The sequence below is a fragment of the Podarcis tiliguerta genome, assembly GCF_965153285.1.
Source record: "Podarcis tiliguerta genome assembly, chromosome: 10".
NCBI classification, from domain to species: Eukaryota; Metazoa; Chordata; class Lepidosauria; order Squamata; family Lacertidae; genus Podarcis; species Podarcis tiliguerta.
The window spans coordinates 3,492,519-3,509,258 of NC_139543.1; the positions used below are offsets into that span (position 1 = coordinate 3,492,519).

The 16,740-nt window shown below is 43.4% G+C and overlaps 1 protein-coding gene across 22 annotated transcripts in view; it reads left to right on the plus strand.

Annotated features, from left to right (window-relative positions):
- PPFIBP1 (PPFIA binding protein 1) overlaps positions 1 to 16,740 on the plus strand; it is a gene marked incomplete at its 5' end in the record, with an annotated part of 115,153 nt that overhangs the window by 26,746 nt on the left and 71,667 nt on the right. The gene's annotated exons all lie outside the window — the stretch shown is intronic.

Below are 16,740 nucleotides of genomic sequence, written 5' to 3' on the forward strand. Positions count from 1 at the left end.
CCCTGAGTCCCCTGCCGCTCGCGTGGAGCAGCAAGGGCCTTGGGGCTCCTTGGCCAAGCCCCCTCTGCCTTCACTGGCGTGGGGCCGGCAGGCAAGCGACCTTGACCACTTGTCCCTCACTCCCCAAAGATGGACGAAGTGGCAGTAGCCAAGCGCATGGGACCTGTCAGGCTCCGTGCATTGGACTGCCTTCGCCTGTGCGGGTGAACTGTCTCTTTCCTCTGGTGGGGGGCTGTTCACCCCATGAAGAATGACGCCGTCCACCCTTCTGGGTGAAGTCCGCAAGGTGCAGGGCGCAAACGCCTTGCGGAGAAGGGCTGCTGGAGGCTGCTGGCGAGTGCTGGGCCCATCAGCACCATCAAATAGCCCCTACACCGCCTGGCTGCCTTCCACTGGGAGGGTGGGCTCCGTCTTTCTGGGAGGAAAGGCACAGCTCACCCTCCCGGAGAAGGCAGCCAGGCAGGGTCAGGGCTCTCTCAGCTGGGAAGGGCAGAGTTTGCGCTCCCCAGCTGAGCAACCCCGATTCTGCTCCTACTCGTGTGCAAGCGGAACTGGGAATCTCTCAGCTGGGAAGTGGAGGCTTTGCGCTCCCCAGCTGAGCAGCCCTGATCCTACTGGTGTGCAAGCAGGAGCAGAGGCAGGGCTCTCTCAGCTGGGGAGGAGGAGCCCTTTAACAGAGCCCCCATCCTGCCGCTGGCTCGTGCAAGCAGGTGGCGGGTATGGGGCTCCATAAAACTGCTTGGCTGAGGCGAGGGCAGCAGCACTAAAGAAGCGGAGGGAGGAACAAGCTCTTCGATTCAGCTGGATTCTCCCTCTGCTGGGGCAGAGCGCCATGGCGGTAACACTCGGCAGTATATCGCTGGTGAAACCACCGCCACTCGAGTCCCTTTGCCTCCAGCTCCTGGCCAGCTGTTTCTCCCTCAGCGCACTGGGCACTAGAGGCCGAGGGACTCAAGAGTGCTGACGGTTTCACTAGAGATACACCACTGAATGAAGCTGTCATGGCGGTCTGCCCAGACCTAGGCACATGTGAAGTTGGAACATAGAAGCTCCCTGGGATACTTCAAGTGAAATTCTTGCAAATTCAGTCAAAAAGTTACTATCTAAAGATTCAGTGGAATGCTAGACTAGGTACTCACTTTGTCTGATGCAGCAAGGAAAATATAAGTGTACTGTACTTCTTTAAAGAATTGCAGCCCTGTTACTGAAGCCTTCTCTCTGTTTACCACCTGAATATAGATTTGCTTGCTCTGTTCCTATTCATTCCTTAGAAACAACAACAACAACAACAATTTTATTATCTATACTCCGCCCATTTGGCTGGGTTTCCCCAGCTATTTGAGTTCTTTCACTGGAAACAGACACTGAGATCCTTTGCCTTTTCTACCTTTTGCAGGTAATGCAGCTATAATACAAAGTTCGGTTCAAGTCGATCTCTCTTACAGTTCATAGAGTCATTTCCTCTTGTTAAATTCACACCCTGAAACCACAAATTGAGTGCTACTGTCTGTAGGATGATGGTACTCGATAGACTTATCCCTAAGGAATGACAAGATATGGTGGTTGCTTCAGTAGGTAGCACACTTCATTCTGACTCAGAATTAATCAGCCTTTGTTGTTAACAAGGCTGGAGCGCTGGGCACTGCCTTCTTTTTGGGCCTGCCTACCTGTGGCAAACGGTGTGGACCTTCTATACATGACTAGTTTAGGGTTGTGAATGAGAGCTAGGTTGCATTCAAACACCATTTTTCTGATGTTTTCTTACCTGATAATTTCCATTGTTTATACTTTGCAAATCTAGAGGAATTTTAGCACTCGTTTCCATGTTAATTGGGTTTTACTCCATCGTATTATTTCTTCTAGGATATGTACCATATTGGTCGGAATATAAGCCGCAGCCGCAAATAAGCCGCACCTTTAAAATTCGGGGGGGGGGGGAGAAAGAAAAAATGACAATACCTGACTACGGGTACTATTCCCCCGCACTCCCGGGCTGCTTCTGGGGGGCAGGGAGTTGCGCTGCTTTGCCAGTGGCATCAGGTCGCAAATATAAGCTGCACTTTAACTTTTCACGGTTGGAATTTGGGGGGGAAAGTGGCTTATATTCAGGCCAATACGGTAACAATTCTTACTTTTGCTTCTAGCATGACCCTGTTTACTTTAAACAGTCTATGTAAGAAAATGTGCTTACTCTCATTCCCTTCCCCCTTTACAGATAAAGGAATAGTATTGTTTTTATGTGTTCATGCCCTATCTATCTACTGTATCTACTGTATACACTACTGTACACTACTGTATACTGTACACTACTGTATACACTATCTACTGTAGTGTGATTTTGCTGTTGGAATCAGTATTTCTTTTCCATGAGAAAATGTTGCTTCGGTAAAAGTTGGTATCATTCCCTATATTATTTGGGACCAGCAGAATTGGTTGGTAGCAACACCTTTCTTGAGAAACATGTGCATTTGTTCCAGATGGCTAATGGCACAGCCAGAGCTTCCAGATTCATTAATTTTCATCCCATGCTATTTAAAACATTTTCCCTGCAAGTATGCCTCATGGCCCAATTACAGGCTGTTCTACTCCTCCTCAATCAGACACGAAAATTAAATAGTGCAGCATCTGAGTTTGTAGACTAAATCTTTGGCCATTTTACTCTCCACCCCCAGGTCAGAAACCTCTGTTGCTGCTATATAGTATAATGTAGTGGTTGCTCATTTTTCAGTCCTTGCTTTGGTCTGTTTGACTGCATTTGATCTTTGTATGGCTAGAAGGATAGAATTTGTAAACTTAAAGAAGGGGCATATTCCACTCCAGTCCGTCAAGTTTCTCTTCTGCCCACTAGATCTTTGTGTTCCTGTTAAAACCAAGCTAACCAACTCTCACCACTTTGCCTTGAATACCTTTAGCATTGGTATATTAACACTCAGAATAACAGAATTGTAGAGTTGGAAGGGAAATCTTCTGCGTGAAATTAAGATTCTTAGTGTCCCTGTCCGAATGTCTCTGGCGCTTGCCTTTATCTGAAGCCATTTGGCCCCTCTTACTGGCTATCATGTCTTACTGTACGCTCACTGCATACCCTGTTCTCATTTGGATGAGCAGGAAACATTTTCACTTTTGTTTCCTAGGGATGGTTCATTCTGAACTGGATGGTGCCCAGCTCCTGTCGGCTTTCCCTGGGGGTCCGTTTAAAAGCTGCTTGGCAACTTTTTGATTAGTATGAAAGACGCCAGCCGTCTGCTTCCATTTCTGTCCAAGTAAACCCTGCCCGCCACTTTTAAAAACATGTCTGGCATGTCCCAAAACATTCTCCAGTGCCTACCAAATCTAAACTGCAAGTTACCATGATCTTCTTATTTAGTCTAGTACAAAACAGGCAAATCCAGGAATGCAAGGTAGTATGAAGAAGGTCAAGGGCTGGTTGCAAAGTATTTAATTTTTGCCTTGTGGTATAATTACTTTCTAAACCAAATGGTACGGTTGGCTGGTGCAGATGATTCATTCATAATTACTTACTGTCTTCTCTGTACATACTTGCATTTCATCTCTCTCTCTTATTCCTTCCCTCCGCCTGCAAACAAAAACAACCAAAAAAGCGAGATGAATGAGCAGAGGAACGTTTCAATAGGTCTTGCCCCTCTGAGTTGTGGAGACTGAAGGTCCCTGCATCCCCACACTGCCCAAGTCTCCTCTCCTCCCCAAGCAATCTGAGACTACGCCAGCACGCCTGTCTTTGCTCTCTCTGCTTCATACCACTCCTAGTCCTGGGAGATCAGACGGTTGGGGAACTTGTCACAGGATGGCGGGGGAGGGGCACCATGGCTTCTTTACCAGCCTGATTCCTCTCGTCTTCTGCTTTTGGACATCCCTGTGCTCACTAAACCCTGTTACCTCTTCAGCTTCCAACACCTCCTCCTCCAAATCTTCTCTCTCTTCTCCCTGTGACCACTCATTGTTGAGCCTTCTTCCTCTGGGCCTTCTGGGGCCTCCTGCCATTCTTTTGCGTCCAGCCAGTAAGCTTTTAGAAATAGGAACCACGTGATTCAGATAAATAATGTGACTTCTTCCAAAAGCACACAATTTGCCCAGTCCACATTATCATTGTGCACGGATATTACTAGTGTGGCTTAGAACTTGAACACCTAGCAGTGGTTCCCACACTCCAGTGATAATATATGAATCAGCCCCAAATGGTTTCAACATTTCTGTCCTTCATGCTTTGTATCAAACTATATATGTGGATCAGCTTGCCCTGAACAGCTGCATAGTTACAGTTCAGGTGAACATCAGCATTGTCTTGCCCTTCCACCTTGAGCAGTTTGTTCCATTATCTCCACCTCTCCTTTGTATTTCTCTGCTCATCATCAGCTGTGATGAATGGTCAACATCCCTATTTCATGAGGCATCATCTCCTCAATAGGGTATTCTGTGTTCCCAGAGAGATGCTGCCCCTGAGCAAGAGTTGCAAACTGATACATGGCTGTTTTGTTTGCCTTTTTGTTTAATTGAGTAGCTCCCGCAGGGGGATGACTTCTGGTGTTAAATGAGCAAACACGACACATAGCCCACTCCTCAGATTGATGTAGGACAAAAGAGCTTAATGTGCACATATTGTGCACGATTTAGCATGGACTACTCTGCTATTATAGCACATAACTTTAAAAGCTCTGTACAGGCAACAACCCTTTTGCGCGGGGGTTGTGTGTGTTCCTGACCCCCTGTGTGTGTAAACCATGACAGCCCCACCCCCTTTTCAGTTATTTCCAGGTTATGGTGATGCGTGTGTGCACAGTCGTACATTCTTTGAACGGGTGCAAACGGGAGTTGCCTGTGTACGTATTCTCAGGCAATGGCTTACAAAACAGCACAATTTAAGACTGAATTAAAACAAATAACACTTTCCCCACCATGCACCCATCTATTCATGGTTTACACCAGTGGTGCAGCCCTTCAGATGTTGCCAAATTACAGCTCTAATTATCCCTGGCTGGGGCGGTTGGGGATTGTGCTTGGCAACATCTGGAGGCTGCATGCTGCCTGCCCTTCACTTTCACAGATGGATTATGCCTGAGTGCAATCCCATCCACTAGTCAGCTAATCTTGATTGGCTGGTGTACAGTATGCCCCTGAAAGCTGAGATAAAGCAGGTGGCACCTCACTTCTGGAGGGTCCATCCTAGAGAGGCTCGCCTTGCAGCTACTTTAATGTTGTTTCAGTGTCAGACAATAATCTGTTGTCGATATTTCTAGGAACATGGGTTGATATTCAGCAGTGTTTTACTCAGAGTAGACCTATTGAAATTAATAGGCCTGTCTTAAACATGTTCTTTAATTTTCATCTGTCTACTCTGAGTAAACATTGGTTGAATACCACCCTTGTTGTCCTCTGATAATTTGTAATGCATGATGCAAGGAAGACATGTTCCTTTATATCTAGTGTGTGTGCTAAATTGTTGGTTGTAATATTTATGGTGGTATTTCTGCCTCACTTTATCTAGAGTATTGCTTGCTAAGTGGCTTATTGTGTGGTGAAATGTCCCTGGTCTGTATCATTTCAGATTATAGGAAGGCAATTGCATGATTAGACACATCCCCGTCCTTTAAAAATAAAAATAAAACTTCTGCATATAGAAAAATAGGTAACAGTAAGGAGAGTTCTAGCATAAGCTTCTCCCTTACATTCCAGTTTTATATAATTGTAGGGAGACTTTAACAGTGTAGAAGCCCAACTTGCCTCAGCCTCACTGGACTCAATAGGCATCACTTCCACGCATGTGATGGCGCTCAGTGTGTGTGTGTGTGAGAGAGAGAGAGAGAGAGAAAGAAAGAAAAAAGAAAGAAAGAAAGAAAGAATCAGAAAAAGTCAATCCATGGAACACCCGATTGTCATTTGCTCTGACAATGGTAGAGAGTGGTAGAGAGAAGGTTTTCCCAGGAGAATGTGGTAGGACGAGTGTGGATGAGCCCTTAGTCCCAGGAAGTGAGCACAGAGAGTCAGTGCTAACCCAGATTACATAATACTGACCTAGATGGACAAATAGTTAGACAATATTGTATAAAGCAGTTTCATGTGTACAAGCAATAAGTTTATTGTGTGTCTTCTTGCATGTCCATTTTGGAAATAAAAGTGGTCATTGGAAGTCTTTGCTTATGAGTGATGAGGGAGCACACACATGACTTCGTTTTTAACCCCCCACCCCCCAAAACTGCACCATTAAGAGCCCTTCTAGGTCAGGCTAAGGGTTTGTTTCATCTTGCATTTTGTGTGCCCAGCTGGCTGCCTTTGGGAGGCTCACAGGCTTTATCCCCAGTTTCTGGTTCTGCGCATTTTTACTGCCTTTGGTCATGGAGGTTCAATTTACTAATAGCTATATTGATGGAGCTGTCCTCTGAGCATTTCTTTTATTTTTTGAAAAATAATATCCATTTGTTTCATTCAGTAGCTGCTTCATTTACAGTGATGGAAATAATGTCTCTTCATTGCTGTGCAAAGCGACATGAGTGCCGCACCTCATAGTCGCCTTTGACTGGACTTAACTGTCCAGGGATCCTTTACCTTTTAACCTTTTTTTTGTAAGATAGCAGTTTGTTCTCTGGCCGTGACAAATCCATTTCTGTGTGTTTACACAAGATTATGCTGGCAAGCAGAAGCCCATTTGGGTAACGCGAGGATTTTTATTCCCTCGGATGCTTAATCCCATAAATTTCATATGGCCGTGACCAGCACCATCTTCCTCAGCAAGGCAATTATTGTCTGCTCTGTTGCTAAACCTCCCGCTTCTTTTTCTGCGGAAGAAGGGGTGGGGACAGCTCTTGGTTTATGATTCCTGCCTTCCATGTGCACGTAAAGTAGTGGGGGAGAGAAGACATCTCATTTCACCATTGACTAATGGTATTTGCCAGCTGCCTGGCACACTGTATCTTTAAAATGCTCAGCCACCATTAAGTAATTAATCACTGCAGCTAAATTGCATAGTAGTTTGTAAGTTCTCTGACTGAGCAGCAGTTGTTAACTGGCTTGTCTAGGAGGGATTCGTCAAAACAGGGCTAGACTATGGTGATAATTCGTGACTGTGATTCCTGCTGTTGTAGCGCCATATCCTTTTCATTTGTAACCTTTCTCTGCTACTTTAATCTACATTGTGTGTAATGGAAGTCAGGTTTAAATTCACAGTGGCCTGGTTCACATCGTGCTAAGGGCTGGTGCAACCAAGCACACATGATGGTGCACCGTTAGAAAATCGTGGCCGCTTTGCTTCTCCTCCCACTCTTGCTGCTCATCCTACTGGGAGCTAAGCCATGGTTTAGAACAGGCATAGGCAAACTCAGCCCTGCAGATGTTTTTTAGACTACAATTCCCATCATCCCTGACTACTGGTCCTGTTGGCTAGAGATGATGGGAGTTGTAGTCCCAAAACATCTGGAGGTCTGAGTTTGCCTATGCCTGGTTTAGAAGCCCAGGCTCACGGGCTTCCCAAAAACCAGGAGCTGTAGCCATGAGTTGGTTCTGTGTTAAGCAACAGGACAAAGAGGGAAAACCAAATACTCTCTCATGCCTTCCCATGGGGTTCTGGTTGGCTGCTGTGGCAACAGAGTGCTGGATTAGCTGGGCCTTTGGCCTGATCCAGCAGGGTGCTTTTTATGCACTTTCTTGTTTTAACAAGGCTAAGATTTTTTAAATGATTTGTTTTGATTGTGCTGCTGCTTTAGGGGTGTCATTGTGAATCCTAGAGAATAAAAGACAAACATGTTGAGAATTTGATCATCATGTTTCCTTGCAGAATGCAGATTCTTCTTTACTTTTCTTGCAGGTCTGGATTGCATGAATATTTGCATTGAATTTGGAGGCAGGTTTCATTGTGAAGGCCAAACGACCCCTGTAATTTGTAAGGTTTCAAGAGCCAGTGTCCATAATGGGTCAGATTATTGTCAGCCCTCATTTCTACAGTGGATAGTTATTTGCAGCATTTACATGACAAGCTGAGTCTTATAACCTGCATGTGTCTTACAAATTCAGCACAGTTGTGTATTTTTTCTTCTTTGTAATTTGCTTTTTACTGTTCTGACTGGTCTGTTGTTGAGAGGGGCAGTGTGCTATGCGGCGCACATGGTTCCATTCCCAGCTCTATTCATCCTTCTCTTTTGGTGCTGAGATTTCAGTGTGTCTTGGACATAAACTTCCCAGCTGGTCTTCAGCCACAAGGTTTAGAAAATAGTGTTTAAAAAAGCAAAATTGATATTCTTTGGAATCTGGAATCTGTGGTGCGTGTTGTGTATTCCCACAGAAATTCCTGCCTTGTGAATTTCTCTGTGTAGTTTAATTCTGAGACTAGGCTTGAATATGAACCAGTTTAGGGTGCAGCTTTCACAGGTCCAGTTTCTGTTGGTAAGATATACCAGAGTGTTTCAGCTCTGGTGAATGCTCAGAGTGAATGCTCTTCAGTTTGAAGAAACAAGCAGCCCTGTAAAAATGCATGTCTCTGCGTCAAGGAAAATTAGCTCTTCACACATAACAAGTGTGTGCGCATACAGTCTGTTTGTGCAAGGGGGATCCTGGATGATCTGGGATAACCCCTCACATGGAAGATCTCTGTATGTGCATGATGCTCCTCCCGATGGCTGTTGAAAGTGTGCAGGGTGGCAGTGGGGATGACTGCTACGCAGTACAACCTCCCTTGTGTATTAGAAGTGCAGATAGGTGGCGGCGGCTGATAAATAGTAGTACAAAGCTTCCCACGGGACGTTGGCCAGTCCTAACACAGGGCAACAGACTAAATGAGTTGTGGCGTCTGATGCTATGCAAGCAAGTCCTACTTTTTTTCAGGGGTCTTTCACTCCCATGTAAGTGTAGATAAGGACTGCAGCCTAAATACTTCAGCCCAGCACCTGAAAACGGACTGTTAGGGTTTACATTTCTAGACCACTCATCTATATGCAAACAATCCTCCCTCTCCACCACACCTGGAACTGGGCATGCCCAGAAATAGCAAGTTAATCATACAACATATTTTGACAGAAATGTGACAGCTTGAGAAAGACATAATGAAGATGTGCTATTTGGAGAGCACTATGGGAAGGAGCCCAAACAGATTTTAAGAAGCAAGAAGCAGTTTCCACTCCTACACCCTCATTCCACATTTGCTAAACAGATTACGTTTCACAAAGGGAGTTTCATCACTCCAGCAGCAATTTCATTCTCAGATAGTAATCTTTACCCATTCTGAAATGATTCATCTAGCCCCCACCCCCACAAAAGGACTAAACACAGTGGTGTTTTCTCTGCACATAGGCTTTCTACAAATTCAACTGTAATTGAATTTTGAAATAATAGTTAATTGCAATTGTGTTTATGTTTTAATAAATCAGTTTTTGCCTGCTATGAAGTAGACAAATGTTATTCAGACTTTTAAAAGGGTGGGAGTACAATCAGCTACGGAGACTCGTTCCACATTATCTCAGGCATTTATCCAGTAATGGGAATTGGGACTGAACAGTAATAGTCCCCGTTTTCTTCTCCAAATACCCACATGTAGTGGGTGGAGATGGAGTGAGTAAGACTAGAGTACCTCAAAGTTAATGAATTACATAGTCAAATGTTATCAGAAAATATTTTGAAAGTTTATCATTTTATTAATATTTTTGAAGTGTTTATTTACTGCTTTTTGTCACGGTTTACATAAGAAATAAGCCACAACAGTATAAATCACAGAATACTGTTAAAGTAATAGTCAAATATCAGCAACATAACTAATAAAACCACCAAGTCCTCAGAAACTAGTCTTGCCATAGCCACCAAGAGTTGGGGAGGGAGGGAGGGACAAATTTCTATTACCAGAGCTTTCCAGGATTTTCATATTAGTGATACACTTTTTAGACATGCATCATTTTGTGATACAGTAATTCAGTTTTACTAGCAAACCGGAGGTTTAACTAACCCCTTTCCAGCACCGTAAGGAGCACGGGGAGCGTTCACACAACATATCTATACACTGCAGCTGACACACTAATGTTTGGAAAGCTCAGCATTAAACAGTGAACTCTGAACAGTCACATGGCCATCCATGCTTCCAGGAGGACTGTATTACAGAACTGGGGCATCACTACCATACATGTTTTGTAGCTTAAATAAGCAGCCCTTGTTTGCATAGAATCCTAGCTATGCAAGCTACTTGCTATTTTAGATCACTGTTCCTTGCAACACAACTGTGTTCCTTTTGCATCTGTAGCCTCAAGAATGATGCTGATGGCTAATTGCTCCTGTACCAAGATAAAGGTTTTTGATAAGCAAAGGCTCGTGGATCAGTTGGGCAATAAGTTTTGGTGCCCCAAGCAGAAAATGCAAATAGTAAAAACCGAATTATATTTCACAGCTTCAGATACAGCTCTGGAATTCATCAAGCTTTTCAAACATGTTTGCCTGGTCCTAAGCCTTCTGCCTACTGTAATCACAAAGGTAAAGGCCATTTGTTTTTGTTCAGTAGCGTAGCCAGCTCAACCCAGCGCCAGCCTCCAGCATTTGCTGGGCTGGCCTGCCTGGAACTTGGAAATCCCTTTTGCCCGCCCTTCTGCTTCTCACCAAGAGTCTTATAACATCCACAGCTAGTTTGCACAGGCCGCATTATGGACTTCCTTTGTCTCTCCTCTGATCCTGTGACATTTTCTTGGATGACTTTATTGGCATCGTTTCCCATTTCTCTTATTCACCACCTCTTCCGGGCCTTTTGGCAATTATTTTTTATTGCTTTTCAAAAATTTTAACAAATTATCATCAAATTAATTAAAATTTAATACAAATTTAAAAGCTGACTTCCCACTCTGCTTCCTTGATGTTTCTCTTCCCTTACTTACTTGCTACTCAGTGTGACGTTGTTGTTGTTTAGTTGTTTAGTCGTGTTCGGCTCTTCGTGACCCCCTGGACCAGAGCACGCCAGGCACTTCTGTCTTCCACTGCTTCCCGCAGTTTGGTCAAACTCATGTTGGTAGCTTCGAGAACACTGTCCCACCATCTTGTCCTCTGTCGTCCCCTTCTCCTTGTGCCCTCCATCTTTCCCAACATCAGGGTCTTTTCCAGGGAGTCTTCTCGTCTCATGATGTGGCCAAAGTAAAGCCTTAGCTACAGGATCTGTCCTTCCAGTGAGCACTCAGGGCTGATTTCCTTCAGAATGGAGAGGTTTGATCTTGCAGTCCATGGGACTTTCAGGAGTCTCCTCCAGCACCATAATGTGACATACATTTCTAAATTCCATTTCAATACTTGGAATATTTTAGCATTTTATCACTATTATTATTTATTTTTTCCCCTTCTTCATTTGCCATCAGCTGTACATATTTTAATTTCTGCTTAGACATTTATTTACAGTAACTATAACATATTCCCAAATGTCAAGCAGAGTTACTCTTCACTTAGTCAGCCCACAAAAATCATTACAGTAGAACCTCGGAAGCAAACACCTTTGAACTCGAATGTTTCGGCTCCTGAACGATCGAAAACCAGAAGTGTGGCTTCCACGGCTTCTGATTGGCTGCAGGAGCGTCTTGTTTTTCGAACTGTTCCGGGAGTTGAACGGACTCCTGAAATGGATTAAATTTGAAAACCAAGGTACGACTGTAGTAATAAATCAGTATTCCACAAATGCATCTCATTCCTCCTGCCATTTTACGTGCACAAAAGTCTGACGTGATGATGGTAAACAATATATCTTCAACCGCAGTATTGTATTCCTGCTCCCCACACACCAGCAACCCATAGGATCTCCAGATCCTCATTGTTACGCAGCAAAACAATCCTTGGTGATATCAGGTTCCCAGGCTTTGGCGTCTGGTTTCTGCTCTGTCCGTGCTGACTCCATCCTTGTACCAGGTGCGGGGAGTGAACATTATTCCCATGAAAATCGGAAGTGTTTGGTTTTTTGGTGATTTCCCTAAAAAATAGCTTAAAAACTTCATTGGGGGGGGGGGACTTTTGTGTCTGGATTTTCACTTTTTGAAATATGGCAACCCTACTTTATCCAAAATACATTCCTCTCCTCTGTATAAAGCCAACTCCATACAAGCCATCTTCTGTCCTTCACAGTTCCAGATTCATTCTTCTTTGCCAGATATATTCAATTTTATAAAGTTACAACAGTCTGAGATTCAAACGCTGCTTCATCTCCTCTTTCCAAATGCTTTGGCCCGTCATCTCTAAATCTAACTTTAACCCACAGTCTTTATTACATTTTTTGTTCAATGAATCTGGGTAGGATGAGGAATAATCCCTCAAAAACATTTTTATTTAAATAACCCTTTCCTTCCCGCTTAGCCGGGCAGATTTGCCCACCCAACACCCAACAGTTCATTTGCCCACACTACAGGATCCATCAATTTTTAGCTAGCAAAGTTAACTTATATTTAAATCCACTCTTCTTGAATTCTTACAGTTACGTTCCTTGGAGAAGGGTAGTTGCAGAGAACCCTTGCGAAGAAAATGATATGTAGAAACTGTCTATCCTCTCCCTCTTCCACAGCCCCATTGTAGCAGAAATTAACATCTTTCCAAACTTGCAATTTACAGTCAAATAGTCTCCAGCAGCTTTTGACGACATCACGTTGGCTGGGTTCCCTTTTCACTTGTCCAAATTGTTCGAAATCAAAGGAGATCTGTAGCAAACTCGGTTATTGACCGAGACATTCTCAAGAATGGAGTCATGGTGAAACTCAGCCCCCTGCCCCTCTTTTCTTGGTGAAGTCTTCTAACTCCATCTAAGACCAAAGCAGGCATTAACAGGTGCCTGCGGGTTCACTTTGGCCCCCGACGTAATTGGAGAGATTAAGTGGAATGCTCGTCCCACTGTCCCCAAATATCTCCACCAGAGCCCCCCAGACTCTGGAGAGCTCAAGGGAGCGACTTTTCATGCTCGCTACTGTTACCGGAAGTCCTCTTCCAAGTCTTTGGGGTTCACCAGAACCCTCGCCTTGCTTCCACCATGTTCATTTGTTCCACCAGGCTTGCTTTCCAGAGTGTTGAGCTTGTTGCCCATTTGGGTAGAAGTAGAACTGCAGATTTATGAGGATATATGGAGCAAGAAAAACACTGATTGAAGCAAACGTTGATCCAACGTAATCACAGAAAGACAAATAGGCTTCTTCTAGCTAGCATCTCTTTTAGAATATTTCTATGTGATATTTTTTAATGCTGGGACTTAAACCCCAAACTGACAGAAAACCAATGGAAGTGCCCTAGGCACAGCAGACATGTTGTCTGTATCCACAGCAACAGTGCTGAAGGTTTCTCATTCAAACCCAACTTCAGACTGATGTTTCTTGACTTGGTGAGATCTGAGAGACTCACAGCAAGGTGGAATGGCTTCAGGCCAGCAAACTTGTGTGTGACCTTTTATTTCACAGAACATTTACAGATTCCAAAGGACCATGTGTGAATGCACAGTGACAGCAGCAAGGCACATGCAGGCAGAAACAGCAGGAGTTTCAGCAAAGGCTACAAGTGTGAAGAAACTAATACTATCTCTGCATTGTATGAACGAGTCTATCCTAATACGTTATGGCAGTTAAATTCTGCTTTTGGAATATTCTGATTACTACCAGCAATAAGTATACATTTAAACACATGACATCTTTAACCTCCCCCCCCCCCCGATCTGCAACATAGCATCCATATTAATATGTTTCTTTTGACTCTGTCCCTGTCTTCCCATTTCTGTTTATATGTATTGTCTTTCTCTCACTTCTTCTGTATCCAAACTGTGGCTTGTGGAGCCTGTCTCTGTCTTCTCCTCTTTAATATTTGGAGGTAACTGTGCTGAGCTCTTCAACGTGCGCATCATTGTGTTTGCTAATTAGCTCCAGTCTTCAATTTTGCAACTGGAGATAGAAGTGGGTTTGCAAACTGTTTTTACGTTTTGCTTGGATTGCAAAACATGGCACCTCTTATTTTGGTAAGCTCCAAAAAAAGAAAAGGGAGACAGCCTTTCAAGCTCTTGATGTCAGCCCCTTTTATTCAAAGCAATGGTTACCTGGCAAATGTCTCTTCCACTGTGTTTGTGGTAGGCATGAGTCTCTGTCTGGGTTTCTGTTGAGTTAATGCCAGTCCACTCTTGACTAATTGTTAGGGGAGAAAAGTCAGTATTTCGGATGTAGTGTGCGACAATGTAGGTCATTTAATTTTATTTAAGCAGCTTTTTATTTAGCTGGCATCAAAAATGACATTTTAGAAGCTTTTGCATATCAGCATAAATGTCAGAATGCCATTGAATATCTGCTCAGCACTCCATTTCAGTAGAAACTGATCCTCTAGGTTTATAGGGAGGAGGAGGCTAAACTGATTTTAGTTTGAATTATTTTTGTTAGCATTTTAATGAATGCCATCTTTAACATTCTGGTTTTACAAGAAGTGCCCCCACCTCCCCACTGGGTGCCTTTGCCCATCTTTGAGTCTACCCAATGGTCTTCAAAAAGTAAAGTTAAAGTAGGGAGGTAGGGCACAAAGACAAATGTGAAGAATGCTAAGCTATGTTCTTTCATCAAAAGCTGCTTAAGATTATCTCATTAGAGAAGGCTAATTTTGCCTTTAAGCCAAATAATGTAGTGATATTTCATTAAAATGCACCATGAAAACAGAGGGTGTGCTTGACTTTTGAAACTGCAGCAAGAAAGTTTGCTGATTAGGACTGCAGAAAAGGCGTTATTAAAGAAACAGTTCTCCGTTTATAAATAAACCTTTCATAAGGTTCAGTGGACTGACACGTAACATTCCTTTTGGTTACAACAGTGGTTCTCACAAGGTGTGGCATGCTATGCTGTGTGGCAGGAGAGGATGGCAAGCGTGGTGGCCAGATGCAAGGACAATGAAAGAAACATTTAAACAGTTCAGAGTGTATAGTATAGTATAGTATAGTATCAATTTTTTTATTTTATTTGCAGAATATGGATAGAAATCTTTTCAAAAGAGAGGAAATAGCATGAAATGATACTGAGGACAATTCTAGTTGTCATTTATAATTATATTTTGGGAATGTTCCATATTCATAGCTGCATTATTTTATTCTTTTTGGATGTCCCCTGATCATATTATAAAGTAGTTGCGTTCTGTGTTATAAATCAATCACTGCTAGGAATTGTTATTCCACCCCCACCCCACCCCAGTGTATTTCTTGTCACTGCCTTCACTAGTTCTGATTTAAAAGAGAGGTAGAGCTGGGTATCATCCGCATACTGATGAACACCCAGCCCAACCCCCCCTGATGATCTCTCCCAGCAGCTTCATATAGATCTTAAAAAGCATGGGGGAGAGCATGGAGCCCTGAGGCACCCCACAAATGAGGGCCCAGGGGTCTGAACACTCATCCCCCAACACCATGGCCCTTTATCTGCAAAAAAAACTTTGCAAAATCATTGCAGGAGATCCTGGGGGCCTTACCAGGCTCCGATGGTGAAGGTGGTTTTGTTAAATTGTGAACCGCCTGAAAGAGTCTCCTGCTGCTGTTTTCTGCAGATGCAATAGGTGAAGAAGGTCCTATTCGCCATCACTATCACCACTTGGTAGGCTCAGCGTTGAGCTCTAACCTGTGTCTGGTCCAGTTCAGAATCAGTTTTCCGCCACTGGTGCTCTAGCAGTCTCAGCAGTTGAGCAACTCACTGCAATAGATGAAACTAATGAGGCCCATATCCCTCCAATACACCATGCTGACACTTACATTGCCTGAGTTCTTCGGTGCCCTGGTAGTGTGCAAATGTGATGACTGATGTTTTCGCACACAAGTCTTTGTGGTATGCAGAATGTGCTGAGTTTTTCAACTTCCATATTCCAAGAAATGAGGGGTGCTAATAAAAAGTTGTAATATGACTTGGGAATTCAAAATATGTTTTGATTAAATTAATAGTTAGATTGCTTGGTAAGTAAAATGTGTGTAAAATTGCACAGAAATCATTAAAAGTGAGTGCCAAGTACTTGTAGTTGCTTTATATTGATATTATTATTATTATTATTATTATTATTATTATTAAGCATTACCTGACATTGTCAGAAGGTAATATTGAAATTCTTTGGTTTTCTGAAAGCAGTTTATGTTCTTCTTAATCAAATATAGATTTACCCAGCTAAATGTTGTCCAGTCACAAAAGTAATTGCAGATTTGAAATCTTCACAGCCAAAAACATATTTTTAAGACTCCTCACTGAATAAATTTGTGAAAATTAAGTTTTACCCCCTAAAATGACGCGTTCTATTATGTGGCAGGTATCTGGAGCTGCTGCTGTTCTGACTCTCACAGCTTCTGTGTCCTGTGTCCTGTGCATCCTGCAAATGAGGAACCTCAGGCCACAACAAATTCTTGCCCTTATTCCCAGTTCAGCTGCCACCACTGACACTTAACCTTTTGCCCTGCTCTTTCCAGGCACAGGTCCACACTTCAAGCTCTGTGTCCGAATGCTGGTTTTTGTTTTTGTTTTGCCCTGGAGCTTTCTCTTTGAAAACCCTCACTTTAGCACCCAGGTCGAGCAAAAATCAAGTCAGGTTATCCGTGGATTGCCATTTGCTCCGATTGAGCTTTAAAGAGCGGGTTTTTGTGGGGAAAGCTCCATTGCAAAATAGGCAGCTCGGACTTGGCGTTTTGAAGCACTTACTGTGCCTGGAAAGAGCAAAGGAAAGGCAAGTGTGAAAATAAGCTCTGAATGTATAGATCACGGATAAGAGACCCGAGTGCCCTCTGTGTGCTGCTGGACTCAAACACCCACCATC